The 27,146-nt window shown below is 47.3% G+C and overlaps 1 protein-coding gene across 3 annotated transcripts in view; it reads right to left on the bottom strand.

Annotated features, from left to right (window-relative positions):
- COL14A1 (collagen type XIV alpha 1 chain) overlaps positions 1–8,802 on the bottom strand; it is a 218,803-nt gene extending 210,001 nt beyond the window's left edge. For all 3 annotated transcript variants that reach the window (XM_075549323.1, XM_075549322.1, XM_075549324.1), the window contains exon 1: positions 8,563–8,802. The gene's annotated coding sequence lies outside the window, so the exon portion shown is untranslated. The remainder of the gene's footprint in view (positions 1–8,562) is intronic.
- Positions 8,803–27,146: the final 18,344 nt, after the last annotated feature.

Raw genomic sequence — 27,146 nt, forward strand, 5'->3', positions numbered from 1 at the left:
ACCGTCTTGCCCTTGGTTCTACATTTTAAACGAAACTGTTCACTACAGGTTACTAAGTAACCCTGCTCTATCCTTCTCAGGGATTTTAAATAGGGAAGGAGGCTTTGATTGTGTAGGAAGGTGCTATGGGGTTGAGAGAGAGACAGGTGCCTGCCTGACCTACAAGCAGTATCTTTGACATGATGGAAAGGAAATTGTACCTTGCTCTTGGGGAATCCACCGTGAAATAGACAGATTAGACAGGAACAGTGGAAGACTGGTCATCAGGAAGATAGTTCTAGCACTGATTTGGTCTTTCACTAACTGGTTTAACGTGTGTGTGTGTGTGTGTGTGTGTGTGCGTGTGTGTGTGTGTGTGTGTGTGTGTGTGTAACCAAATACTACATATCCAACTAGTTCTCTATAAAGAAAAAAATAAAGAGTGGATAATATTCAACTTATAGGTTGATTGTCATAACCGAGATACTGAGAACACAAGTAGCTCTCGAAAGTTCTACCAGTGGCAAGAAGACAAAGAGAGGGGCACGAAAACAATCAATAGATTTGCTGCGGGGCAGATGCTAAAGGAGAAACAAGTATTTGTCTCATCATAGTTGACTGGTCTATCAATGCGTTTGGTGTTTCTATTCCACTTCCTATGGGGGAAAGATGAGGCTTTCTACTCCTATGAAGAGTTGCTACTTGGAAGTCTTGGAAGCCAATGGGAGCAGATCTACCTTGTCCTATAGGGTCACTCTGTGTCAGGTTTTGTTGGTTTGCGTTTTAATTTTTTTAGTTCCCAGTTCTTTGCATAGTGCCTAGGGTCTTAAAAAGGCTTATGAGCAGCTACCCAAGTCACAACAATTGGTCTCTACTGGCCTAGAGCAACCGAGAAAGAAAGAAGGGGAGGAGAAAAAGGACATGGCTAACCAAATGGATCGTTGGGTTAAAAGCTGTCTCCATTGCCATGAGACCAGAAGAACTTCCTAGCTGCCGATGCTGAACATTTGGACTAAGTAGCTCACAGATGAGTCCTGATCAAAAGGGAGAAAATGCTAGCCAGGATAGCCATTTCTTAGAGAATCCAGACTTTCTGGAGTCACCGAAGCTGGATAAAAGCCCTGGACCTATTGCCCTATGGTAATCTTTAAACCTTAAGCCAAAAATTTCTGCTAAAGTCTTCTAAAAACCAAGCAAACTCACGCACTCACTCACTGCCGTTGCGTCCTTTCCAACTTACAGCAACTGGATTGGGCAGGTAGAACAGTCCCTGTGGTTTTCTGAGCCTGTAACTCTTCACAGGAATAGAAAATCTTAGCTTAATTAGTAAAGCATGTCTACCATGAGAATTATGCTTTTTAGCGATCTATTTAGATGGGATCAAATTGATAACAACAGCTCCAGAGATCAGATAGGATTCTTTGGGGCCAGTGGGTTCATGTCAGTGAGCAGGAAGAACTCAGAGGGTGCAGAGGACGGCTACAAAGGTTGGAAAGCAGAATCGGTGTCGCTGCACTGTACATGCAGCAACTGGTGAATCAGTATGTTTCTCGGTGGCTAGTCTCCACAACAACATAAATTGAATAATACCATTTAGAGTCTTTACCTTTTACGCCATGTAAACGTTGTGGGACGAACCTGACAAAAAGGCTGCAGACACTAAACATCAAGATAATGACAGAGTCAACGATTATTGGCAAGGAAGAGCCACCTTGAACTTGTCAAAGGACACTTCTGCCCATTGACCATCTGCAGATGACAGCTCTGTGCCAGCTCAGAACAATCGGGAAGGCGTGGGAGACAGAAGAGCAATTCCGAGGCAAAGACTTCGCTGTTCAGCTGGACATGTTCATGGCAAAGAAGGTTTGAAAGAAAGGGGGCCGCTTCAGCTTGCTTTGAGCCTGGGCACACGAAGGAGACAGGAGCACAGAGCAGATGTCTTCAAATACTTGAAGAGCTTTCATGTGGAAGAGAAAACAGGATGATGGTGTGCAGCTTCTCAAAAGCATTTGAAAATCCTCAAGGGATGTGAACCTAGATATCAAGAAGTCTCAACACTTCGAAATGTTTCTTCTCTTTTCCTACAAGTTCCGGGGCAGCGGCTCACTCCGATGTGCCCAGAGGAGATGCCACGGAAGGAATTCCTGAGTTGGGAGCTGGGGTACTGAACTCAATGACCTCTAGGATGACTTCCACACCCAAGTTTAATACTGTACTATCTGTGACATAGAAAGACAACTGGGCAGTGGACTGAGCACTTAGCTATTCCGCTTTGTGGAGGAAAAGAGGAGACCTAAGAGCAGGCTTCGTGTGTCAGCGCAGAGTGCTGGCATGGCCTTCCATGCTTTATTTCTTCTCTTTCATGGACACGCCACCCTCCTCACATCCACAGTCATAACGAGGGCTTCCAGGATTAACGAATGAAGTCCACTTCAAAATTAGCCTTCAAGGAAATTGGTAATTATGAATTATCTTTATCTATAGACAGAGTAGGAAGAAAGACAGGGCTTTCTGTTCCTAAATTGCAGCGATTCCCAGCCTCCCTAGTGCTGTGACCCATAAATACAGTTCCTCATGTTGTGGTGACCCCCTCCCCAACCATAAATTTTCGTTGCTAATTCATCACTGTAATTTTGCTACTGTTATGAATCAGACGATCCCTGTGAAAGGGTCATTTGACCCCCCCCCCCAAAGGGGTCGTGACCCACAGGTTTCGAACCACTGCTATAAAGCAGAAACCCACGGGGGCAAGTTTACCCTGTCCTATGGGATCTCTAGGAGTCAGCATCAACTTGATGGTTTGTTTTGTTTTGTTTATTTGTTTGTTTTAGGGGGGTTGTTGTTCTTATTGGCATAGTAAGAAACAACTGTGTTTTTATAAAGAAAAAATAAGGAAAATCTAATCCAAGTTAACGGGGGAAAAATATATGGTTGGTCTGCTCCCATCAAGATCTAGAGCTTAAAAACTGACATAGGGTGACAACACGTCTGAATTAATGCCCCAGCAGTAGGTGGTCCTAAGTAAATGAGCCCTGGCGACACTATGAGATAAAGTACTAGATTGCTCAACCACCTGGTCGACAGTAAGACATTTTGTCTAATTTGGCAACCCCCAGCCTCCTTCTGGACCAATTTTCATCAACAAGCTGGTAACTTCGAGAAGAATAAAAGGCCCCCTGAAATTCACAGTTAGGGACCCTGTAAGGTAGCTCCACCAAAGGATTGTTGGCAGACAAGAGAAACAAGAGTCTTTAAAATTACGTTAAGGAAAGAGGGAGTCGAGGAGGTAAGTCTTAACTTACGCGAGACTCCACTCTAGGGACTCGGTTTTCTACTCAAAATTCCCTCCAGAAAGAGGACAAAGAAAGGAGGAGGCGAGTGGGGTGAAGAGACAAAAAGAGAGGGAGAAAGGGGAAGGGAAAAGCAGTAACACCAGACTTGACTCTCCAGACCCCAAATCACATTAGAACTGAAAGCAAGCCTGCAAGGAGGGCCCCACTATCCCACCTCTCTAGGGAGGGAAACTGAGTCTCAGAGAGGTTAAGGAACACGCAGGTGCAGGCATTAGGGAAAAGCCGTGATAACACCCACCTGTCTACCTGCTCCTCTGTTGCAGCTGCTGGATTCCGGGGCCTCAGTTTGTGGCACCTTGCTCAAGTCATGCAACTCACGCCACACCCCCCATCAAAGAAGCAGACAGTGCATGCGTCCAATGGGATGTGGGTTCCAATCTCCCTGAAAACTTTTCTTAAACCATGCCTCTGCCGTTTGCTGGTTTTGTGTCCCCGTACTTGCCCCCAGCTCAGGGTTCTCCCCTATAAGAGAGGAAGAATATTGGCATCCCCCACAGACTTGGAAGACTTCAAAGGATTTTAACAGGGAAAGTGGAGGCCCTCACTAGGTCCTCCAAAGTATGCCAGTACTCCTGCAAACACCCCCACTGCCCTCGCCCCATCCGAAAAGCACGGGGTTAGCACTCAGTCCATGGGAGTGAATAACTGGAGTCTGGCCACTTTCTAGCTGCAGCAATGAAAAGGCTTGTTCTTCTGACTACCTGGAGCAAACCGGCCAAGAAGGAAGATTTCCCTTTAAAGTTTTCCCCCTTCCCCACCGACCCAGCCCCTCCACAGCCCAGTTTCCCAAACCGCAGGTAAAGTCTCCTTTTCCGAGGACTTTGTTCACAACCAGCTCTGGGATGCTCACACAGTACCACCCCAGCCTGCAGCCTTCAGGAAGGTCCCTTGTCCTGTAAAGGGAGCTCGGGTTCCACTCGGTCAGCCAGGAAAGCAGCAGTCATTTGGCAGAGTTTAGAGAAGATGGCTGCAAACGGAGTTTCACAGTCACATACAGGCAGAGACTCCCGCTAACAGCAAGCAGATGGTTTTGCATTTTTCTAAGTGGCCAGAGGAAGTCTTTAAGACCCCAAGGAAGCACACAGGGGTGGGGGTAGGGGGTCTTTTTGTGGGGCTGAGGGCTTGCCCCAGGATCCCTAAAACCACACTAGTCTGCTCCACCTATTCTTCTGGCCAAGCTTGGCTGATTTGAAAACCATGACATGTGTGGAAGGTCTTGGGGAGCGTTCAGAAATCCTCAGCTGGACCACTGGCAGCAGGATAAGGGCCAAAGGGCTCCTCCCATTAGTCCTGAAGCCTGGGACCCAGCCAAGAGGGCTCCAGGAATTCTGATGAATTTGAGCGCATCCTGCCAGGGAATGTGAGAGGCCTTCCAGAGGCAGGCTCGTGGTCTTTCCAAGGGACCCCCGGGAGGCCAGGGCTGCAGCGGAGGTTCAGGTTTGATCCTGTTCCTGGACTGCCCAAGCAGAAAGGAGGAGGTGACCCACGGTCAGCGAGAGGGTAAATGTGGCAGCGCGTACATCCTGGAATGGATGCACCTGGAAACCAGGCTCAGTGAGGGAAGCCCATCAGAAAGGCCTGCAGACTCTGCCCAGAAAGGGAGAATCCACAGATACAAAGTCGACTGTGGCTGGAGGGGCCGGGGAGAAGGGGGACTAGGCAGGGATTGTTCATGAGTATGGTATTTTTCTGGCGGTGTTTTAATGTTTGAAAATTAAAGGAAATGTTTTAAAATTGATTTTCATGGCGGCTGCTTGATTCTCTGAAGATGTCCGAACCATGGATTGCACACTGGGCATGAGTAGGTTCTGTGGCATGGGAATTCTCTCTCAATAAAGCTATGCTCTTTATTTTTTATGCCTCGTGCAGTCCAGGTTCAGGGGAAATGCGTCAAGTCCTTCTGACAGTCAGGCGTTCATTCACCCCCGCAAGGCCTTCTGAAATGACCAGTGGGGATTGTGTCCAGAATGGAACCCCCTCACCAGGAAGAAAATAGTAGATCTTCACTGGAGGAAGCCTGGTCCCTCAAGTTCAAAAACAAACCTCATTATCACATGCTGCAACTGGGCCATGTCCACCATGTCCCTCTGGGGGGAGGAGTCCTAGGGACTTTCAAGGCATAGTTTCATGAGAGCTCGTTATTTCTGCTCCACAGAGCCCCCATGTTTCTCAAGACCTTTTCCATCCCCTTCAGCTGCTACTAGCCTCGGACCCTTTAGCCCTCTTGAGGAAGTGGGCTCTCACTAGCAGCTCCAAACACAATGTTCATGGGAACCCAGGCCCCTGTGGGTGTGGCACACATGTTCTGGGAATGGGCTTTCCTGTAGAGCAGGTCCAAATCCCAGACTGACCTAAACAGTTAGACCACAAGGCACTTCCTACTGACGGCCCAAGGCACACACCACGAGGCACTTCCCACTCACAAACCAAGACCATCACCAAGTCTGTTCAGAAACAGGTAGAGGAAATGGAAAATGATTCTGCCTAATTGCCTTTAATTGAATAGCTACCACCTTTGCCACGAGAACAACAACAAAAACAATAAAAATGGAATGGTACCTTAAATACTTTGTTCAACAATTCTATGAAAGAATTCTGATCAAAAGGGGGAGAATGTAGAACAGGATTTCAAATTCTCACAGGCTGGATGAACCCCTGACACTGTTGCCTTGAGATTATCTTTAAACGTTTAAGTGAACATATACCCTAAAGTCTTCTTAAAACCAAACAATGCTTCAGCTTAAAAACTCACCAAACACTGCCATTGACGGGAGGCTAGCTCAGTGACCTTACAAAACAGCAGAGAACTATCCCAAAGAGTTTCCAAGGCTATAACTCTGTATGGGAGTAGAAAGTCTCCCTCGTTCTCCCAAGGAGCCGCTGGTGGTTTTGAACTGCTGACCTTGCAGTTAGCAGCATTACCCACACATAACCACTATGCTACTAGGACTCTTATTTTAGCTTTTTGAGTTAAGAAAATCTGCATTGAGTTTATCTATACAGGATCAAAGTGACAACAGCAACTTGCAAGGTTAAGTGGAAAGTTTAAGCGGCGTTCCTCTCCATTGCTAAGAGGGAAGAAAATCAAAGTCTCAAGGAAATAAGTAATCTGAAACCCTAAGGGACCATGTGAACCAGAGCCTCTCTGACTCTGAGACCAGAAGAACTGGATGGTGCCCGCTACCACAACCAGCCACTCCAACTGGGATGACCGGAGGAACACAATTTAAAATCTTAAAAAGTCACGTACTGGTCGGATAGAAACTGGTAGAACCCCTGACACTAGAGCCTTTAGACACGTGGGACACTGGGACACAGTTCACACATAAAACAGAATCCACCTCTGGGATTCATCAGCCAAACACCAGAGCGACCTGTAGATTCCCGTGAGGAAGGAATGCACCCTAGGAGATCACAGAGCAGCATCACGCCCCAAAGTCAGGAAGGGCCGGAAAAACAGAAGAATGAGGGTGGACTGCAGCCCTGATGGTCTGAATTGTGAACGTTTGATCTCACTCACCACACCAAGGAAACATTTTCACGTTTGTTTGTAAAGGGTGAATGGAAGCAGAGAACCCAGAAAGAAGTGGGGGGAGTGCTATTAATTAAGGAGGCTGCAGCAAGTCAGGAAACGCTAAAAACCAAACCACCACATACATTGTTGGATAGAAAACTAATTTGCTGTGGAAACTTTCACTCAAACCACATGAAAGAAAGAAAGAAATGGGGGCGAAGAGTTTATGCTAACAGGATGGGGACAGCTCACAGGAGCAGCCTGAGGCTCAAGTAGGGGCAGGAGGTTGCACAACTCCAGGGATGTAATCCATGTCAGTGAATTCCACATGGAGATAAGGGAATGGATGTGTGCGTTTTGTTATGTATATTTTCAACAACCACAAAATAAATGTTAATGAAAGAAGAGGGGCAACTCCAAGATCTAAGTCCCTGTGATCCCACACTCCCAGTTCAAGCCCTGGGACTGCGGCCACCACGCCACCAGTTCCAAGGCTCCTCTAGGCTGGGTCTTACCCAGTCTTGTCATTACACTCTGCTCCCCCAAAGCCCAACTCCTAGAGATTGGCCCACACCCCAACCCCACCCTGTCCCCAAACCCCACCCTGTCCCTCGCCCTGCGCACTGGAAGACTTGAAGCTGGGAGGGATTCCAGGGATAAAGTGGAACAGAAAAGATGGGCAGGCAGGACCTCAGTACGGTCCTTCATCTCAAAGTGGCAACCTCCCTTTTGCGCTCTGACAGCACCAAAGTCAAACCGCGAAGCATCCGGTTTTTTGGCGAAAAATCATGGAAAAGGTTCTGTCGCCAACATCCTCCTACCGAATGCTGCCTGCTTGCACTCTGCGTACAGCCCTTGGTCCCAGCTATTAAAAAATGTGCTATGATCTCCATCATCACGGCTCTCCCAAGACCCCCCCAAAGGCAGTCGACATAAAAGCCGTGCGCTTTCTATGTCTGTTTAGACTCGTGGCGCCGTCGTGGTTACGCGATGGGCTGCTACAAGGTGTGCAGTTTGAAACCAACAACGTCTCCGCGGGAGAAAGACCAGGCTTTTTGACTGTCTTATAAAGTTACTGTCTTAGGAAACGCACAGGGGCAGTTCTACCCTGCCCCTAGCGAGTCGCTATGAGTTGGCATCGACTTGAAGGAAGGCAGTGAGTGTGGTTTGGGGGACGTTAATCCCTGGAACCCGGGCGACATAGTAACTGGAACCCGTGGGGCAGAGCTAGTCTGCCCTGTAGGTCGCTGAGAGAAGGAACTGAAATCAAGTCGATGGCAGTAAGTGAGAAGATATATCCCCAAGTCGCTCTCTCACCAGACTGCGGTCTTTACCAAGTCCCTTCTACATGGGAATGTCGACGCACCCACTGCCCAGCAGCCCAGCCTGGCTCCTTCCCGCCGCGTGCCCAAGGCGTCCAAGAAACTGGGGGAACCGGGGAAAGGCGAGGTCCCGGGCGCCCAGGAGCGCATCCCGGGCACTTCTACAATCAGCATGCTCTCCACGCTTCTTCTTCGCCCACCTCATCCCGGGACTCCGTGGAGAAGCATGCGGGCGTCCCCTCCCTCCCCACCCCACCGCAAAGGTGCCTGGCCACCGGGAGCGCGAGATCAGAGAAGAACCACCACTGAACGAGGTGACGGTGCAGGTGGCTCGCCCGCTCCCTCACTGCCCATCACGAACAGCCTGGCACCGCCGAGAACGCGTGGGACTGACCTGAGCAGGGCAAGGGTGCAGCCAGGCTGGGGACTGGGGCGCGGCGCCCGGGGACGATCCCAGCTCCGCCAGGAGTCGGTGCTCGCCTGTGACCCACTCTCTCTCGCTGTCCTTCGGGGGCCTTTCTGAATGGGAGCCCCCCCCACTCTCTCTCTTGCCAGTCCCGCCGCCCAGAGCCGCCCCGAGCGCCCGCGCTACCCTCCAGACTGCAGCCAGCGAGCTGATAAGAGGAGAGGAAAGGCAAGCCCGCGGGCGGCCAATTATAGAGCGGAAGGGGGCCGCTGGGCGGGGGTGGGGAGGCGGAGGCAGGCCTAGGAAGCGCCCCCCTCTTGCTCCCCCCACTTACTCCCGCCCCCGAGAGATTCTGGGGCGCCGGCTCCTCGCGCTCCCGCGCCCTCCCCGGCGTGGCTGCCACCCCAGGTACGCGGGGGGCCTCGGGTGGCGTGCGCTGGGGCGAGCCGCGCTCGCTGCGCTCCAGTGGGACCCAGGACCACTAAACCCGGCCCCGCGTGGGCTTGGGGAGGTCTGGAGCCCTCTGGCTCGCTGGCGTTGGGGGTCCCCGTCCCCATTTCTGAAGGTGGGGGCGTGTGAGTTCCTGGAGGGGGTAGTCCCCTGAAGGTGGGACTTCTGTCCTCCTCCGCCCCGCTGTGCTGCCTCTTCCAAACTGTCCTGTGTGCAAGAATTGGGGGGGGGGGGATGAAATTAGCTTTCTTGTATTCACAAAAGGTCAAATATTAGCGATTTCCTAGATCTTTAGGAGTCCTGGGGGAGCCCTGAGGCGTGGTGGTTGCGCGTGGGGCCTGTTAACCACAAGGTCAGCAGTTCGAAATCACCAGCGGTTCTGAGGAAAAAAGACGAGGCTCTTTACTCCACAAAGAGTTACCATCTCAGAAACCCACAGGGGCAGTTCGGAAGGGTCCTTGTGAGTCAGAGTCCGTTCGATGGCAGTGAGTTTGTGGCTTTTTGTTTGTTTTCAAGGAGTTGGACCGTTAACTCTGAAGGTGGTTCAGACACTAAACGCTGGGGTGCCCTGGTAGCCCAAAGATTAAGCATTTGGCTGCCAGCAAGGTTGTCCTTTCAGCTTACTAAGTGGCTCCCTGGGGGAGAGGCGAAAGGCCTGAACAGGAATTCCTGTAAAGATTACACCCTAGAAAAAACCCCTACGGACAGGTCTGCTCCAGTGTCAACGTCAACTCCACGGAGATGCAGACAGCAGAGCCTCCTCGCAACCCAAAGCGGGTTCTCCACCCACAGCGATTCAGGGACAGTAACTCCGGGCTGAGGCCGGGCACGTTGGGGGTTCTGATTCCTGCAGGCCCCCACTTGATCAGGAGCCCTTGCCCAGAGCTGCCACGCACCTGGAGAGCAGGGTTTTGCCTTTTCCCCTTCGGCTCTTAGAGAGGCATCCTCGTTGCCCAACCCTCAGCCAAGCGTGGGCCCTCCTTCGGTTTTAGGCTAGTTGATTTCAAATCGGCTTTCTGTGTGCTGGATAGCAGTGAGTTCCGGGGACCCGGACCCGTGTGTGGGAGTAGGGTGGCTTTCTAGGCGCTCCACCCGGTTCCTTCTCAGAAGTAGATCCCCAGCTCTGTCTTACTGCTGCCTCTGGCCGGCCTAATCCACCAACTTTGAAGGTGGGATCCTTAACCGGAGGGAAAATCGCCTTGGGGGGGGGGAAATTGTGCGATGTGGGGGTGGGAATTGACCCCAATAAAGAGGTGGTGGAGAGGAGAGAGCTCCCGGTCATTTTGGAAGGGTCCCGAACATGTCCGGCTGAGGATGCTGACAGAGTTTTGTAAAAACATTCAAGGGAGCCTTTCTGACATTCCAAACGCTCTGGACTGCTGTTGGCCACCGCCTACACGGTTACCCAAATTTGCATTGATGTCTGTGTCCCCCACGGCTCTGGCTCTGGCTCTGACCTTCCACCCCAGCTCCCGCTCTGGTCCAACCACCGCCCGGAGTCCCCTGGTCTCCATCCCAGCTGGCTCCAGTTCAGCCGCAGGGCGCGCCAAGCGAGGCGCCGTGCTGTTTCCGCGCTGCGCGGAGAGCAATTCCCTGGAGTCCGCCGGGGCCAGCGCGGCAGTCCAGGAGCCGGGCTCCCAGCCCCAAGCGCCAAATGCAGGGCTGCGAAGGGTGCGAGCGCCACCTGGCGTTTTCCAAGGGGGCTTAATTTAGACCGGAATTCCTAAGATTAGGGGGTGGGCGTGGGGAGGTGTTATTCCTGGAGACACCCCAATACCATTTTGGTTAGATTTCTTTTCCGCCGCCCCTCATGCTATCCCCCTACTCCCTTCAAACTCTGTTTCCCCTTCCACGAACGAAAGTTATGTTATGGCCTTCATGTTCACCAAGATACAAGTGACCACCTTCATCAAGAAGGTAGCTACAGATTAGCCCACATTTGAGGCAAAATAAGGGAAACCATCTCTGAGCGGGTTATGGAAAATCTGGAGCGATGACCTCCTGATTCTTTCAAAATGTGACCTGTGTGTGCAAAATCCATGTAAAGAGATTTAACATCTGCTCAATAAAAACATTGCAAACAGTAACTGTGTATTACTTGGTAATTATATAAGTGAATGCTATTTTATTACCTATCAATACATACCTCATGTCATACATACGTACACAATACATATTATATAACTATGGCTTCATCTCTTTTAATAACTGCTTGTAGTTCTCTTTAAATGCAGATAAACTACTTAAAATGGAATCAGAACAACTGGCTTCAATCTGTTTTCCCCGAGTTGCAGTTGTGTGGGAATTTCCAGCCCTTCCCGGGGGCTTTTATTCAACGTTATCTTAAAGTCCCTTTTGGAGTGTGGGCTGAGCTCTGCATTATCCAATGTCCAAGAAACAAGACCAGAAGAGCCATCGCCCTACTGACCTCCACCCTCAGTGTAAGGAAAGCTACCTCCAAGCATCAGAAAAGCAGGGACCCATTTCAGAAAAAAGGAAAAATCTAACTTCTCCCCTCAGTCCCAGGGCTCAACCTTCTCTTGTGGCCCCTCCTGAGTCGCTGACAGGATTGTCATCTAAAACATCTCTCTTCAGGATGTCTCTCTCCCTCTCCCTTCCCCTCCCCTCCTCCCCTTGTCTGTCTGTCTGTCTCTCTCTCTCTCTCTCTCTCTCACACACACACACACAAACACACACACACAAACACACACACACACATCACCTCTTGTCACTTGGAGTAGGACTTTGGAATTACACACACCTGAATTGGAAACTCTGGCTCTACTCCTGTTCAACTCACTTTAGGGATATTATTTTACATCTTTAAGTGGGTCTTCACTTGTACAAACATAGTCATTCATTATATCCAAGGGGTTGTCATGTAGTGGGTTATACATTGAACTGCTAACCACAAGGTCAGTAGTTTGTATCCAAGTTGGGGGAGGGGCGGAAGGGGGAAATGAGGAGCTGATACCAAGGGCTCAAGTAGAAATCAAATGTTTTGAGAATGATGATGGTAACAAATGTACAAATGTGCTTGACTCAATGGATGGATGGATGGATGGATGGATGGATGGATGGATGGATGGATGGATGGATAGATGGATGGATGGATGGATGGATTGTGATAAGAGTTGTATGAGCCCCCAATAAAATGATTTTTTTAAAAGAGTGGGTCCTCAAGAGAAAGATGAGGTTGTCTATTGTAAAGATTTAGTCTCATAAACTCAAAGGAGCCATTCTATGGTGTCCTATAAGGTCAAAATTGACCCAAGGGCAGTTTGGTCATGTGAACTGAATGAGAGGATGTATTGATGGTCAGTAAATAATTATTAAATGGTAGTTATTAATTACCCTCTATTCCAAGATCTAACCAAGTGATACAGTGTTGTCCACCAAGTCCATTCCAACTATAGGGCCCCTGCCTACAACAGACCAAAGCAGCGACGCGTCCTGCAGCGCCCTCACACCTGCTCTTCTGTCGGAGCCCACGGCTGCAGCCGCTGTGTCCATCCATCTTGTCAAGGGTCTCCCTCTTTTTTGGGCTGCCCTTCTACTTTACCAGCCATCGCGTTCTTCTCCAGGGACTGATCTCTTCTGATAACACGCCCAAAGGATGTGAGGTGCAGTCTTGGCATTCTCCAAGACAGACTTCCCCCGCCCCCTTTGGCAGTTAGTAATACTTTCATTTTTTTTTGCCAGCATCATAATAGAAACACATCAATTCTTCAATCTTTCTTATCCAGTGTCCAACTTCCGCATGCATATGAAGTGATTGAAAATACCATGGCTTGGGTGGGGTGCACCCTAGTCTCCACAGTAACATCCTTGCTTCTAAAGTATAGAAGTCTCTTCAACATTTAAAGAGACCCTGTGCAGCAGATTTACCCAGTGCAGTGTGTCCTTTGATATCTTGACTGCTGCTTCCATGAGCACTGATTGTGGATCCGAGAAAGTCAAAATCCTTGACAACGTTAATCTTCTCTGTTGGTCCAATGGTAAGAATTTTTGTTTACACTGAGTTGTAATCCATTTTGAAGGCTACAGTCCTTGATCTTCATCATTGCATGCTTCTAGTCTTCCTAGAAACAAGCAAGGTTGTGTCATCTGCATATAGCATGTTGTTAGTAAGCCTCTCTCCAATTCGGATGCTGCTTTCTTCTTCATAGAGGCCGCCTTCTCGTATTATTTGCTCAGCAGATTGAATAAATATGGTGAAATATAACCCTGACATACACCTTTCCCGATTTTTAAACCATGCACCCTTCCCTTGTTCTGTTCTCTCAACAGCCTGCTTCATCTACAGGTTCCATAGAAGCGAGAAGGAAGTGTTCTGGAATTCCCAAGCTTCTCAGTGCTACCAAAGTTGGTTATGATCCACACAGTCGAATGTCTTTGCATAGTCAATAAAGCACAAGTAAACATTTTTTTCTGGCATTCCCTGCTTTGAGCCAAGACAGATCTGATAACAGTGGCAGACTTGTCAGATTCTTGTGTTAACCTAACTGGTGTCACTCTTCCCTCTGCTCATTGCAGTTATACTCTCTTCAGCCACCCTTTCTAGAGACTTCTCCTTTCAATGTTTCTCAACAGAGGTGTTGTTAGCAGTTTCTCATTGGCAAACTACCCAGATATTGTAGGTATTTCTCATATTGGACCCCATTACTCAAATTCCAGGAGCACCCCACCCCTTCCTTCCTCTAGTCACTAGGAAAATAAAAATAGCAACACACATTTCCTAATGTAGATGCAGCACCTGTGTCCAGCTTAAAGAATCATTTATAATTTTCCTCCAATGCCTCCAATGCCTCAGTGGGTTTTTTGCCTCAACCCAGAATTTATTCTTGCTACTTTTAGTAACAGAGGGTCCATGCTCAGCTAATAAGCAGGCTTCAGTTGATAATAGTACTCAAATGATTCTTGATTGTCTATGATCCTGGCCCAGGGTCTGCTCCCATATAGCCTCCATGTGAAGCACTCCTGCTCTGTTCCATGGCCTCCCAGGATTTGCTATGACTGTACAACTCTGAGCAGAGAGTGACTCTCCTGCATAGCAAGGAAACTGCAAGTCTCTAAAGGAGTCCTGGTATGGCAAGGGTTACACCTTTGTACTGCATATACCAAGGTCTGTGGTTCAACCCCCCCAGCTGCTTTCTGGGAGAAAGGTGAGGTTTTCTGTTCATAGCCTCGGAAACCCACAGGGGGAGTTCTACACTGACCTGGAGGGCGGGTCTGAGTCAGAATCAACTCCCTGGTACAGAGTTGGTTTGGTTTGGGTCAGGACCCTACTCAGTGGCCAAGGACCACTGTCCCTTCCACCTGACTGATGTCTCTGCCATATCACTGGATAGAGTTGTAATGGAGCTGTCGTTCAGGGTGCCGTTCAATGATGGGCATAAGCTCAAGGCTAGGGTAGCTTTCATGCTGGGACACATGGAAGGTGTTTGCTTAATTTTCATCCCAATTTATTCCAACAATGGGGCCTGAAAGAATAATAGTTCCTTGTACCCCGTCTCATCTTTAACATCCAGCAAGACCACACGAATATAGCTGTTAGAGCCAAATCAACGCCCAATGTCTAAACTCCCAGGTCAGGGCTTTTCCTAGTGTAGTGTTTGACTCCTTCCTACCCGGCATTAGCCATAGCCTGATAGGATTTCCACTTTACCAAGTTGCACCATCCTGTTTGAATACACCTGCTCTGCAAGGCAGGGCTCATCTCAGAGGTTAAAATAACTCCGCATTCTAGCCTTTGCCGTGCAGGCATCCCCCTTCTCCTCACAATGGCCTTTCATGTACTTGAACCAGTGATTAAGACATTCCTCATCTTCTTTGGTCCACGATCCAGATCAAAGTCATGACATTCAAGGCAGCCAAGTTTTTCATGTGTGACAGCCCCCTGTCAGTGCAGGCATGTTGTACAAAAGGTTCTATTCATAGCATAAGAGGTCTGGTGTGGGTCTAAGAAATTATATAGGTGTGTGTGTGTGTGTGTGCGCGTGCATGCGCACGCGTGTCAACCCCTTGATTTACAAAGAAAGGAACTGAGGTCCACAGTGTAGCAGGACCACTAAGCAGAGAACTTCCCTAGCCTGCAGTAGCCTCGATACTGTTAAGCAATCCGTCTGAGAGAGCAGATGGTGTCTGGGTCCTTCAAGGTTGTCTTTCCCTGAAAGTGTCCACACATCATGCTCTTCTCAGGGTCGTTGACTAGTTATTTACATCACTTGTATCTTGCAGAGGGTTTGGTGTGGATTAACATCCAATGAATGGATTCATAGCCACTGGATGAAGGACCAAAGAAGAAATGAATGAGCAGACCATCATTCCAGTAAAGCACCATGATGGTGCTAGAGTTCGTGTTGATCTCTTAACGTAGCTCTGTCATCCATGCGGTGGGTGACATTGGTTAGATTGGTTAGGTTATATACCATGTCATTCAGTCAGTAATTCAAAAAAATTGAGAGTAAGTCAAAAAGTTTTGCTCCTAACCATTGAGCTCCACACTCCTGAGACCAGAAGAACTAGACGGTGTCCTGTGACCACTGCCAACTGCTTGGAAAATGATCATATTAGGTCTTGGCTGGAGTGGGGAAAATGTGGAACAAAATTCAAAGTCATAAGACAGGGAAGGTTTCCTGGCCAGATCCTATTCATTGCTCACCTGAAAATACACAAAGAACCAGCACGTTTATTTACCCATCAGGTCTGGAAGCGAACTCATACCTTCGGTAGAATAACCAACCATCGAAGATCCAAAGGGCCACCTTTATCCATGAACAGAGGGTTAGGAAAGGACGGATGGAAAGGAGACACGGGGAGAACGTGGTGTCATTATGGTAAACTGAAGAGCTGCACTGGACGAGCTGAAACAAATGTGTATGAATTATCAAATACTCTGCTCTGTCAGCCTTCCCCTACGTCGTAAGACAAAGGCTGTGTTTTTGAATAAAATTTGCTACTATGGTTCCAGTTCATACACGCAGGGGTGTATTCTAAACAAAACATGTTGTAACCTGTATCTGTGATCGGTGGGTGACTGCAGACAAGTTCTCTCAGTTAAAGAAGAAGAAAAAAGTTTTGATCCAAACAGTAGCTGTCAAGGGTATCTGTTGGGCGAGGTCTGCTCCAGGCCAAGGTCAGCTGCAGGCCGAGGTCAGCTGCAGGCCGAGGTCAGCTCGGAAGATGGTGGTTGGGGAATTCCAGAGGAGGTCACCTTGACAGAGCTTCTTGGAGGACACAGGACGGTCACAGGGGCTTCTTCTGGAGAGACTCTAGGACAAGGCCAGGAGCATTGCACCGAGGAATGTTTCCATCATGGCAATGGACTGGCTCATTCCTCCCAGACCTGTCCTAGAAGAAGTGCATTGGGAAACCTTTCCCAACCCACGCTTCAGGCCTGGTCTTTTCACTTGCGCTTTCTTTTTATTCTAAGAACACTGAAAACAAGACATTTCGCATGTCTCCCAGGTGCCCAAACTGCCCTTTTGAAGTGGTCTAAATGCAGAGAGCTGAGTTCTTCAGGGAAGGCTCGGGAGCGACGGAAACAGTGCCTTTAGAAGTGTCTAGAGCAGTGGTTCTCAACCTTCCTGATGCCACAACCCTTTAGTACAGTTCCTCATGTTGTGGTGACCACCCCACCATAAAATTAGTTTCGTTGCTACTTCATCACTGCAATATTGCTACTGTGATGAATCAGGCGACCCCTGTGAAAGGGCCATGCGACCCCCAGTTTGAGATCCTCTGGTATAGACACAGGTTATATTGAGTGACGATATGACAAACACTCACTGCTCTACAGTTCAATAAAGGGTTCTGATTTCATAGCAATACTTTAATAGATTTTTATTGTGAATTAGGTGGGGTGCTACATTTCAGATAATCAATTTTGTATTCAACAGTTTCAACCACTTATCAAACTCCCCAGTGGCGCCCCCACCCCACCCCCCCTTGATTTTGCTGCTTGTCACTGATGATCTTTCTCTTCACCTAGTTTATACCGATCAAGCCTAGCCGATTGCTTCATCTGCCCTTCCTTGCCCTCCCCCCACCGTGGCAACCTCCAAAGTCTGTCCCTTTGGTTGTAGCACTACTTTTCCACTTACCCCAAACCCTCTGTATGGCAGGAGGGCGCTGGGCTCTTGAATGTGCAGTGAGAAGGCAAACAAGTTCCTTGGCTTTGAGAGCTTTATAGTTTAGCAGCGGTGCCAACAAGCGATGACAAAGGCGCTCTACAAGTAGCAGGGGGGAGGAGGAGGGGGAAGGATGGCTGTTAAGAGAAGATGACTAACTGAGGAGAGGTATGCAGGCTGAAGAAAGGCAGTCAGCCGGAGAAGATAGGGCAGTGATTGTATGCAGGGAAGAGGAACGGGCTGTGTAAAGCCCGGGGCAGGAGCTCAAGCAGACCCAAACCATCCTGGGTCAGCGGAGTTTTGTGAGCTGACAGAAAATGCCATTGGGAGGAGTGGTGGAGTATGAGTCATCAGGGGGAGCAGGCGTCACAGTTTGGACAAGCTTGTATGCCAAGGTGTTTTGGCTTCCTTTCGGCAAAAGGAAGAAGCCCTCTGATGGGCTGTAAAGGAAAAAGCATAAGTAAGCCATCTTTATAACCAAGGTTCTCCATGTCTGGATGAACTTAACCTCTCTGTGTATGCCCACTCAACCCCTGAGACAAATGGCCTCATGTTGGTTCCATGTTCGGAAGTCCAGCCAAGCTGGAGAACTGCTTTATCCTATGAGACACTGTGGGAGGGTTCCGGTGCAGGAGGTCAGAAAGCCAGGTTTGCTCTTTGCAGGCCCGCAGAGACCGCAAGTCCTTAGCCCCCACTGTGTGCTCCAATCTCTGGGGAGCTTTTAGGAACCGCATGCATCTGCCACTGTGACTCAGTGACATCAGCATCTTTGATTCTCAGCCCACTCATTTGCTCAAAACAAAACCACCAAAAACCTGAACACTTCCCTTTAGGAACACGGAGGAGGATCCAGGAGTATAGAGGTCAGACTGATTCCAGGCCAGCTGAGAGGTCTGATCCTGCCCAGGCTCCCACCTGAAACTGTGGGAGAAGCGCTGCCACACCTTTACCTCATTCCAAGCCTCCTCCAGTGGGGTCTGTCAGCAGGTGGGATAATGCAGGCACTCGGGCCGCCTGGGCTGAAGGGCCGCTGTCCGTTGTTAACTCGACGGCAACGGGTTTGTGTTGTGCGGATGTGGGTGATGATGGCGGTCGAACTGAACACGATTCGACACTCTTTTTATGACCCAGGACAAAAACGCATTCTCGTCCCGAAGGTTTTAAATCAGTGATCACAACAATTCCATTCCACTGAACTGTGAAGGAAGTAAATGGAGCATGGACAGTTTGCTGTCTCGGTGCCCCTGGGGATGGGGGCCCTCTGGAAGCGTTAGAGGAGCGCTGAGGCACTTCGTTAGGACCCAGCCCCAGCCACAGCTGGAGGAAGCAGATAGCACTGATGCCAAGAGCTTGAACTTTGGAATAAGCTGAAGGAAGTGTCTATACCTAGCGTTTACACATGTGTGCAATTGAACGCTATAGTGTCAACGGCTGTCTGTATCATCAAGTCCACTGGCCTTGCTGGAAAAAAAGCAATCGGTGTAGATGCCCCTAGAGGATACTTCTTTCCTTCTTCATAATTGTATGAGGTACACAGGTGGAAAGGAGGCCCAGTGGCACAGCTATGAAGTTGCTCTGCCGCTAATGGAAAGGTTGGCAGTTCGAACCCTCCAGCACCCCCATGGGAGAAAAGAACAATGCACTGCTCTTGTAGGGTTACAGCCTAAGAAACCCTGTGGGCACGTCTCAGCTGTCCTGCAGGGTCGCTGTGAGTCAGAATCTGCTCCCAGGAAACAAAAACAACATGCACGTGGATTTTTTTTTTCTTGAGTCTCAAGTGTATGTTCTTGTTTCTCCATTCCCCTCCCCCTCCCCGATTATACCAAGCAGCTGCTGGCCTTGTTGGAGTGGCACTTTCTTGCATATCTTCCCAGAAAGGGGTGACTGCCCTGTCCCCAGAGCTCATGGTCCACCAGTTTCTATACTGTCTGCACGCTCCACTGGTCAATGCTAGAAAGGGTCATTACCAAAATAGATGCTGAAAGAGTTGGAAACAGTCAGACGCTTCATCTGGAGTTAGTTACGTTTCACAGAATGAAGTAATGTGGAAAAAATGATATCTCATCCCAGCCAGGGGACACTCCTACAACATAATGGAATCATCTGCTGGAAAGCATTCGGGAGATTATCTCGTCGATTTTCTGCTTCCAGGCAAGACTGCATCTGGGGCATTTCAACTCCTCGGCTTAGCCTCCGGCTTATGGGCGGCTTCATGGAGGGAGAATGACAACCCGCTTCATTAAGGAGCACTTGCTGAGGAAGATCAAGGACTGTAGCGTTCAGGATGGATTACAACTCAGTGTAAAGAAGACCCAAGTCCTCACAATGGGACCAACAGGTCACATCATGATAAATGGAGAAATTATTGAAGTTGTTAAGTATTTAGTCTTAGTTGGATCCCCAATTAATGCTCATGGAAGCAGCAGTCCAAAGATCAAACAATGCATTGCATGGGGTAAATCTGCACAAGACCGCAAGTAGGTAACTGCAAGGACTAAGGTGTGCCTGACCCAAGACATGGTATTTCCAATCACCTCATGTGCGTGTGGAAGTTGAATGCTGAATAAGGAAGACCAAAGAGGAATCGATGCATTTGAATTGCGGTGCTGGTGACAATTATTGAAAGTGCCACAGACTGCTAAAAGGACAAGCAAATCTGTCTTGGAAGAAGTACAGCCAGAATCTCCTTAGAGGCAAGGATATTGATACTTCATCTTATATACTTTGGGCATATTGTTGGGATAGATCAGTCCCTAAAGAAGGACATCATGCTGGGTAGAGGGGCAGGGTTAAAGAAGAAGACACTGGACAAGATGGACTGACCCAGTGGCTGCAACAATGGCTCAAACACAAGAACAATTTGGGGATGGTACAGGACCAGGCAGTGTTTCCCTCCGTTGTACAAGGGACACTATGAGTTGGAAGCAACTCGATGGGACTTAACTACGACAATGACACTTGGGCTTATTTTGGGACAAGCTTTTGATTCCTCGAAACCAAATAGCTGTACACAGAAGATGGAAATGCATATGCAATGTATTTTACCCCAAACCAAACCCACTCCTCTCAAGTCGATTCCAACTCATAACAACCCTATAAGAGAACCGATCCATGGAGTGTCCAAAATTATAATCCTATGGAAGCAGACTGTCATGTCTTTCTTCCATGGTTAGCAGCCAAGTGCTTTAACTGCTGCACCACCAGGACTCACTTTAATTTTCTCCACAGGCTTTAGCTATAGGTCAAAGCTGATAAATGGTGGTGGTGGGGGGAACAAAGCCCAATGGCATTGGGGGGGGGTGAAAGTGGGTGGGGTGGCCCTAATATCAGTCCTACTTACTATTGAGATGCCTCATTTTAGATTACATATCTATAATGTTTTAAACATGGTATGGTTTTTAGCCAGGGAATTAATGTTCATTATAGAAAAAAAATTATAAAACAGTAGAACCATCCATAATTCAACTTCATTAAAACAACCACTGTGGTAGTAACATCATCTGTTGTCAATCTGAGACTTAAGAGTGAAGGGGTGGAGTTTAGCCTGTCCATCAGGTCACAGCTGGACGACCTCATTTGGAGGTGCTAAAGAGATCAATAGCTCATTGGAGGTGGGACACACGCTCACACCATGCAAGACATTACTTACAAAGAGCCAGATGGAACTACATTGATGTAGCCAGAGCCTGGACTGGAGGAGCCACAGAGAAACTCCTGTCAGTGCTGAGATGCTTACAATGCCACTGGATCCACAAGACTTTCCACTCACTGGTCTGTGATCTTCCTGTATTGGGCATCATTGCATGTCTTGTGTGAGTCTAAAGAGGAATTTTAGATTGGTACTGGACATATGGGTTAATATTGGATTTATGGACTTGACCTGGACTGAGCTGGGATGTTTTCTTAATGTAAAATTGCTCTTTGATATAAAGTTCTATCTTACACATATATAATTGTCTCTAGATTGGCTTCTCTAGTCAACTCAGACTAACACAACCACTATTAGTGTGCGTGTGTGTGTGTGTGCTTGTGTGTGTGTAAGAAAGAATACTTTGAGTGACACAAAAAAAGAACCAGCAAATTTCAGAGATAAGTGGGAAACTCATGTTTTCCCATTTATCAGCAGATAGTTGAATACACCAGAAAGCTATTATAATTAAAAGAGTACAGTACTAGCTCGTTAACAGATCCCTGGAATTGACCAGAAAACATAAATGCTTATGGAAATACAGATTATGATAAAGTTGATATCTCAATTAACTATGAAAAATGTTATCATTCTTAGTAAATAGGACAGCTTGAAAGCCATTTGGAAAAAGAGTAACATTAGAGTTAAAACTATAACCCTACCTCACACTATACAAAAGGAAAAACAAAGGAACCAGAAAACTATAATAGGAACCGGAAACACAGGGACTCCAGGACAGATGATCCCTTCAGGACCAGTGGTGAGAGTGGCAATACCGGGAAAGTGGAGGGAAGGGTGGAAAGGGGGAACTGATTACAAGGATCTACATATAACCTCCTCCCTGGGGGATGGACAACAGAAAAGTGGGTGAAGGGAGACATTGGACAGTGCAAGAAATGAAAAAATAATAATTTATAAATTATCAAGTGTTCATGAGGGCGGGGGGAACAGGGAGGGAGGGGAAAAATTAGGAGCTGATGCCAGGGGCTTAAGTAGAGAGCACATGTTTTGAGAATGATGAGGGCAATGAATGTACAAATGTGCTTGACACAATGGATGGATGCATGGATTGTGATGAGTTGTACGAGCCCCCAATAAAATGATTTTAAAAAGAAAGAAAAATGAAGGTGTGCAACCACTGGGAGCTAAAACATAGTAAATTTCTTTCAAACTTGGTGAGGAAAGGTGTCTTAGGCTGTGTTCTGTAAAAATGCAAAATTAGTGAAGCTTATTTATGCATATATGCAGAAATGCTTGTATCAAGGAAATGATTCAGCCAGCTGTAGAGGTGCCCACATTCCAAGTCCATGGGTGGGATATCAGACTGGAGGCTTCTTCTTATTCATGTGGCTGCAGAGACTGATGAACCAAAGCTCAACAGATCAGGCAACAGACTTCTGGCTGCAGAGGCTAATGAATCAAAAGTCAGGAGGCAAGGTTAGTAAGCTGCTGATGACTCCCAAGATCTGTAAGTAATATAACAGGCTGCCGGCTCAAGTCCAAAGAACCAGAAGCCAGATGCAGGATCCAGATCCAGTAAAAATCCAAGAAGGTTATTCCACAGCATTCACACATAGGGAAACAGACCACATTCCCAGGAAAAAGTCTTCCCATTGATTCGCTGCTTGTAGCAGGTCTCAGTATGGGGTTGTCCTACATCTTAACTGCCAAGGCATTGAGATTCCTGGACCAACCACAAACCCAAATAACTTCCGAACAGACTTTTAACTACTTATCACTAATATAAAGGCAAAAACGAAAACTGCTTCCACCAAGTCAATTTCAACTCATGGTGACTGCCGTGTGACGGAGCAGAAATGCTCCTTAAGGTTTACTTGGCTGCTATTCTTTCTTTTTTTGAGAACATGATTTGTTGAGGAAGGCACTTGGAGTCAATGAAACACCAAGCAGTTTCTCTTTTTATATCCTACTCAGATAAGTAGCATGTAGGTTGTTTTTTTAATTGTTTTATTGGAATAGAATTCAATTATCATGCAAGTCAATAGTTCAGTCTATTGTACTATAAGTCTCTTGTACTATTGTAAGAATTGTACAATCATCACCACCATCAATTTTAGAATACTTTCTTCTTCTTTCTTGTAGTCAATATTGTCAGTTCCTCATCTCCCCCAACTTCCCCTGCCATGCCCCTAGGTAATGATCAATCCAGTTGCTGTCTCTACAGATTTACCTATCTTGGATTTCAGATACAGAAAATCATACAAAAATAAGCAAACAAACAAAAACTTCAAAAACCAATGACAAAAAGAAAAATCTCAATCTAAAAGAAAGCAGAAAATGATAAAATTTGGAACAGGTATAAAATGGATCAAACAATCAGTTATTGCATTTTAACTTAACTACACCTACCTCAATTCCCTTTGTAAGGCTCTCTGTCCCACAGCAAGACTATCCCTGGACAAGGGTCAGAGGGAATTCCTCAGGGGCTTAATCCTCATGGGGACCCTGCAAATGGACTTTGGGCATCCACTGTCATCTAGAGCCTTGTGCAAACCAGGTGGTCAGAAGTTAAGCTCTGCTACCATTCCCTCCTCCAGATTTGGATTTGATTCTCTGCGTCACACAGGCTGGTGTGTTTCTTCTGTGTGGACTTAGTTGATGCTTCATGTAGATGGCTGCTTGTTTTCAGACAAGTCTTTAAGACCCCAGCACAATGCTTTCTGACATGGAATATAATCTTGATGGAAGCAGATTATCCAGGTCTTTCTTCTGTCGTTCTGCTGAGTGGGTGAGAACCAGATACCTTTAGATTGATGGTTAGTTGTGCACAATTCATATGGGCAACCCATCAACCTTAAAGACACAGTGACTAGTGCAAGATCTTGAATTCTACTTGAATTTCAGCTTATATCTGGTAGTGGTATAGATGTGGTGATTCTAAAATTATGTTCTGTGTGGAATACAATTGGGAAAATAAAGAGACATATGGCTTGAGGGAATCACATTTCTCACTGGAGAAGACATAGGCATACACAATGGAGAAGCTATGTAAAATTGTGGAACTCAATTGAAAAGATCTGGAAACAGGCAGATTTTCCAGTGGTGTCTAGACCTTGCCCCCACCCCCACCCCTACCCCCAATCACAGTAAAAAAAACCATTCGAGAGAGATCGGTGATGGCAGGACAGGATCAAGGAGACTAGACGAGACGCCTGGGACGTGTTGTTCCAGAAAGCAGGGACTCCTCCCCAGTTGGCAAGGTCAGGCAAAGAGGACGCAGGAGGCAATTTGAAGTGATTCCCTGGGCCAAATCTGAGATACTGTGAGACTCAAATAAATGATGATAGGAAGGGATTAGAAGCCATTGACTAAAACCTAAAATAGATCCATGGGTCTTAGAATTCTGCATGAGCTTTATGGTTTGTTTTGTTTTATCCTGAGTTGGAAAGCATTTTAAAATACCCTGTGCTCCAGAAGTAGAAGAAACACCCTAGGGAAAGAGGAGGCTTGTGGCCAAGGGGAGAGTTAGGGGAATGTTTAGAAGTAGTGTCCTGCTCATGAGCACTGAGTGAGCACTCTCCTCCCCATCCTCACACTATCTCCTCTGACTTGAGCCAGGTCTTCCCCAGCCCATGCTTCTCTGGCCGGGAAATGAATTCCACACCATTACACAAACACCTGCAAGAGGCAAATTGAATACATGTTGGACAGTAAGCCCGGGGGTGCAGGGGGAAGGGGCCATCTGCCAGAAGGTAGTTCAAATTCCTTCTGAGTTTAAGCATTTTCCATTCCCCTCTGTGTAAATGGCCGCCTGTTCTTTTCTTTCTTAAGAATCTCCCCCAAAGCTTAGATGCTTAGTCAGATCCTCAGTATACACCATCTGGAAAGAACATTGCCCTACTAAAAATAGGTCAGAGTCTAATAGCGCTGGTTCCTAAACAACCTAGGATTCACTCAGGTGTGACAAGAACAAGAAGGATGCTGTGATGGATGCTATGGGAGAACCAGGAGCAAAGTCGGTGGGGTCCAGTCCATCACAAGGAAGAGAGTTTTACAGCAGAGATTCCAAGTAATGTATTCAGTGGTGCTTGATAAGGACAAAGAGACTTGGGCTTACTTAAACACAAACAACACAAACAAACATCAGAGAACCTCGAATAAAACTCTCCTAACACAGAGGAATGGAGACTTGGGCTTCCTACTGCTGTAACGAGTTACACACCGTCGCCCAAACCCACAGAGGCAGTTTGACCCTGTCTGAGATTGTCGCTATGAGTCAGCTTTGACTCAATGGCAGTAAGTTTGAATTTTTTTAATAGATAGGAACAAGGAGAAAGTGGACTTGATGAATTTTCTAATATTTCTCTCTGCTTTGTAGTGAAAATTCAGATGCAACCGTGAGTGGAGAGGAGCTACTAGACCTGACACTGCTGTACTTTTCACATAAATGATTTCATTAGATTATTGTTAACAAATATCGTGATTGGGCAACAAAAGAAGCCAGCTACAATCAACTTAAAAACACGTTTGCATTTAAAACATGCAGTACAATCACCAAATATACCACTGTTTTAAAACCATTTCTTAGTAAAATAAGAAAATCTACTTCATGATCTCTACGAGGGTCCTTCCAAAAGCTCATTAAAAATGGATTTAAATGTTCCCAGAGGAATGTAACACAGAGGACAGCACTGAAGACAGAGCCTGGGGAGAGTGGTGGGTCTGTCCAGACCACATGGGTGTGAACTAAGAGGGAAAGAGAGAGAGTTGACCTCATCTTGGCCCACCAAGCACTGGGGACAACATCCCTGCTTGGAGCAGCCAATGCACAGAGAGGACCATAGAAGTGGCCCCACCATGAGACATTCCCTCACTGACCCATAGTGCTCCCAGGGACAGCACTGGAGACACTTTGGAATTGTGCCAGATTTGCCCCATGCAGAGTGGGGTGAAACGCGAAGGGAGTGCAACTGGGAGGCAAGGGGAGCAAAGCAACGAAGTCCCCAAGGAATCCTGAAAAGAGACTTCTGACTCGGAGGACAGGGCTTCGCACCTCATCAGACATGATTGGAAAACACTTGTAAGGGTCAGCAGACCGACCTGGAACTACCTATCATTTTTAAATTGTCTTTCGTCCTATGTCTATCTACATAATATAGGCAGGACAAGTAATCCTGAGGAGAAAACAACAGGGGTCAAGGAGGGGGAGCAGGGTGCCAACAAACTCAGGGATAAGAGAACAAGAAAATGTTTTAAATTGTTGGTGAGGAGGGCATGTAATGAATGCCTGGTGGGGTTTGATCAAGTTCAATGTATCCAAGAGGAATTACTGAGAGCTGAATGGAAGCTGAGAGCATGATAGTGGGATAAGAGGAAGATGAAATGAAATAGAGGAAAGAAGTAGGAGGCAGAAGCTATTTATAGAGGTATAGCTATAGACATGTATATATGTAAATATATTAATTTACAATAAAAGGGATAGAGGCCAACGTACATATGTGTACATGTTAAGTATTAAGAGAGACAGACTTTGGACCTCTACTCAAGGCCTCTCTAAACACAAGAACACTTTGTTCTAATAACCTGGCACTCTGTGATACTCACCTTCCCGACACAATCGCTAAAGACAAAGCAGGTGCATAAGCAAATGTGGTAAAGAAAGTGGATGGTGCCTGGCTATCAAAAGATACAGCGCCTGGGGTTTTAAGGGCTTGAAGTTAAACAAGCAGCCATGTAACAGGGAAGCAAATAAGCCCACATGGAAGAAGAAACACACCAGCCTGTGTGATCATGAGGTGTGGAAAGGATCAGGTATCAAAAGATCCAAAACAAACAATTATAGTGATGTGAAAGAGGGGGATGGAGTAGAGACCCAAAGCCCATCTGTAGACAATTGGACACCCCCCACAGAAGGGTTACAAAGAAGGGTGCAGTGTAGCACCAATGAAACACACATCATTCCTCTAGTTCCTGAATGCTTCCTTTCCAACCCCCCCCCCCACTACCATGACCCAGTTCTACCTTAGAAATCCAGCTAGACCGGAATATACACATTGGTACAGATAAGAGCTCACATGGAATTCAGGGGAGATAAAACCCTTAGGAACAGTAGTGGGAGTGATATCATGTGGGTAGGGGGAAGGTGGGGGCAGGGGAGAAAGGGGGAACCCATCATTTGGTTGAATACATAGCCCACTCCCCAGGGGGACACATAACTGAGATACAGGTGAAGGGAGACAATGGACAGTGTAAGATATTAAATAACAACAATAATATCTCATTGTTCAAGGATTCACAAGGGTGGGAGGGTGGGGCTGGAAGGGGAAAAAAGAGGAGCTGAT

The sequence above is a fragment of the Tenrec ecaudatus genome, chromosome 5 (genome assembly GCF_050624435.1).
Source record: "Tenrec ecaudatus isolate mTenEca1 chromosome 5, mTenEca1.hap1, whole genome shotgun sequence".
Classification (NCBI taxonomy): Eukaryota; Metazoa; Chordata; class Mammalia; order Afrosoricida; family Tenrecidae; genus Tenrec; species Tenrec ecaudatus.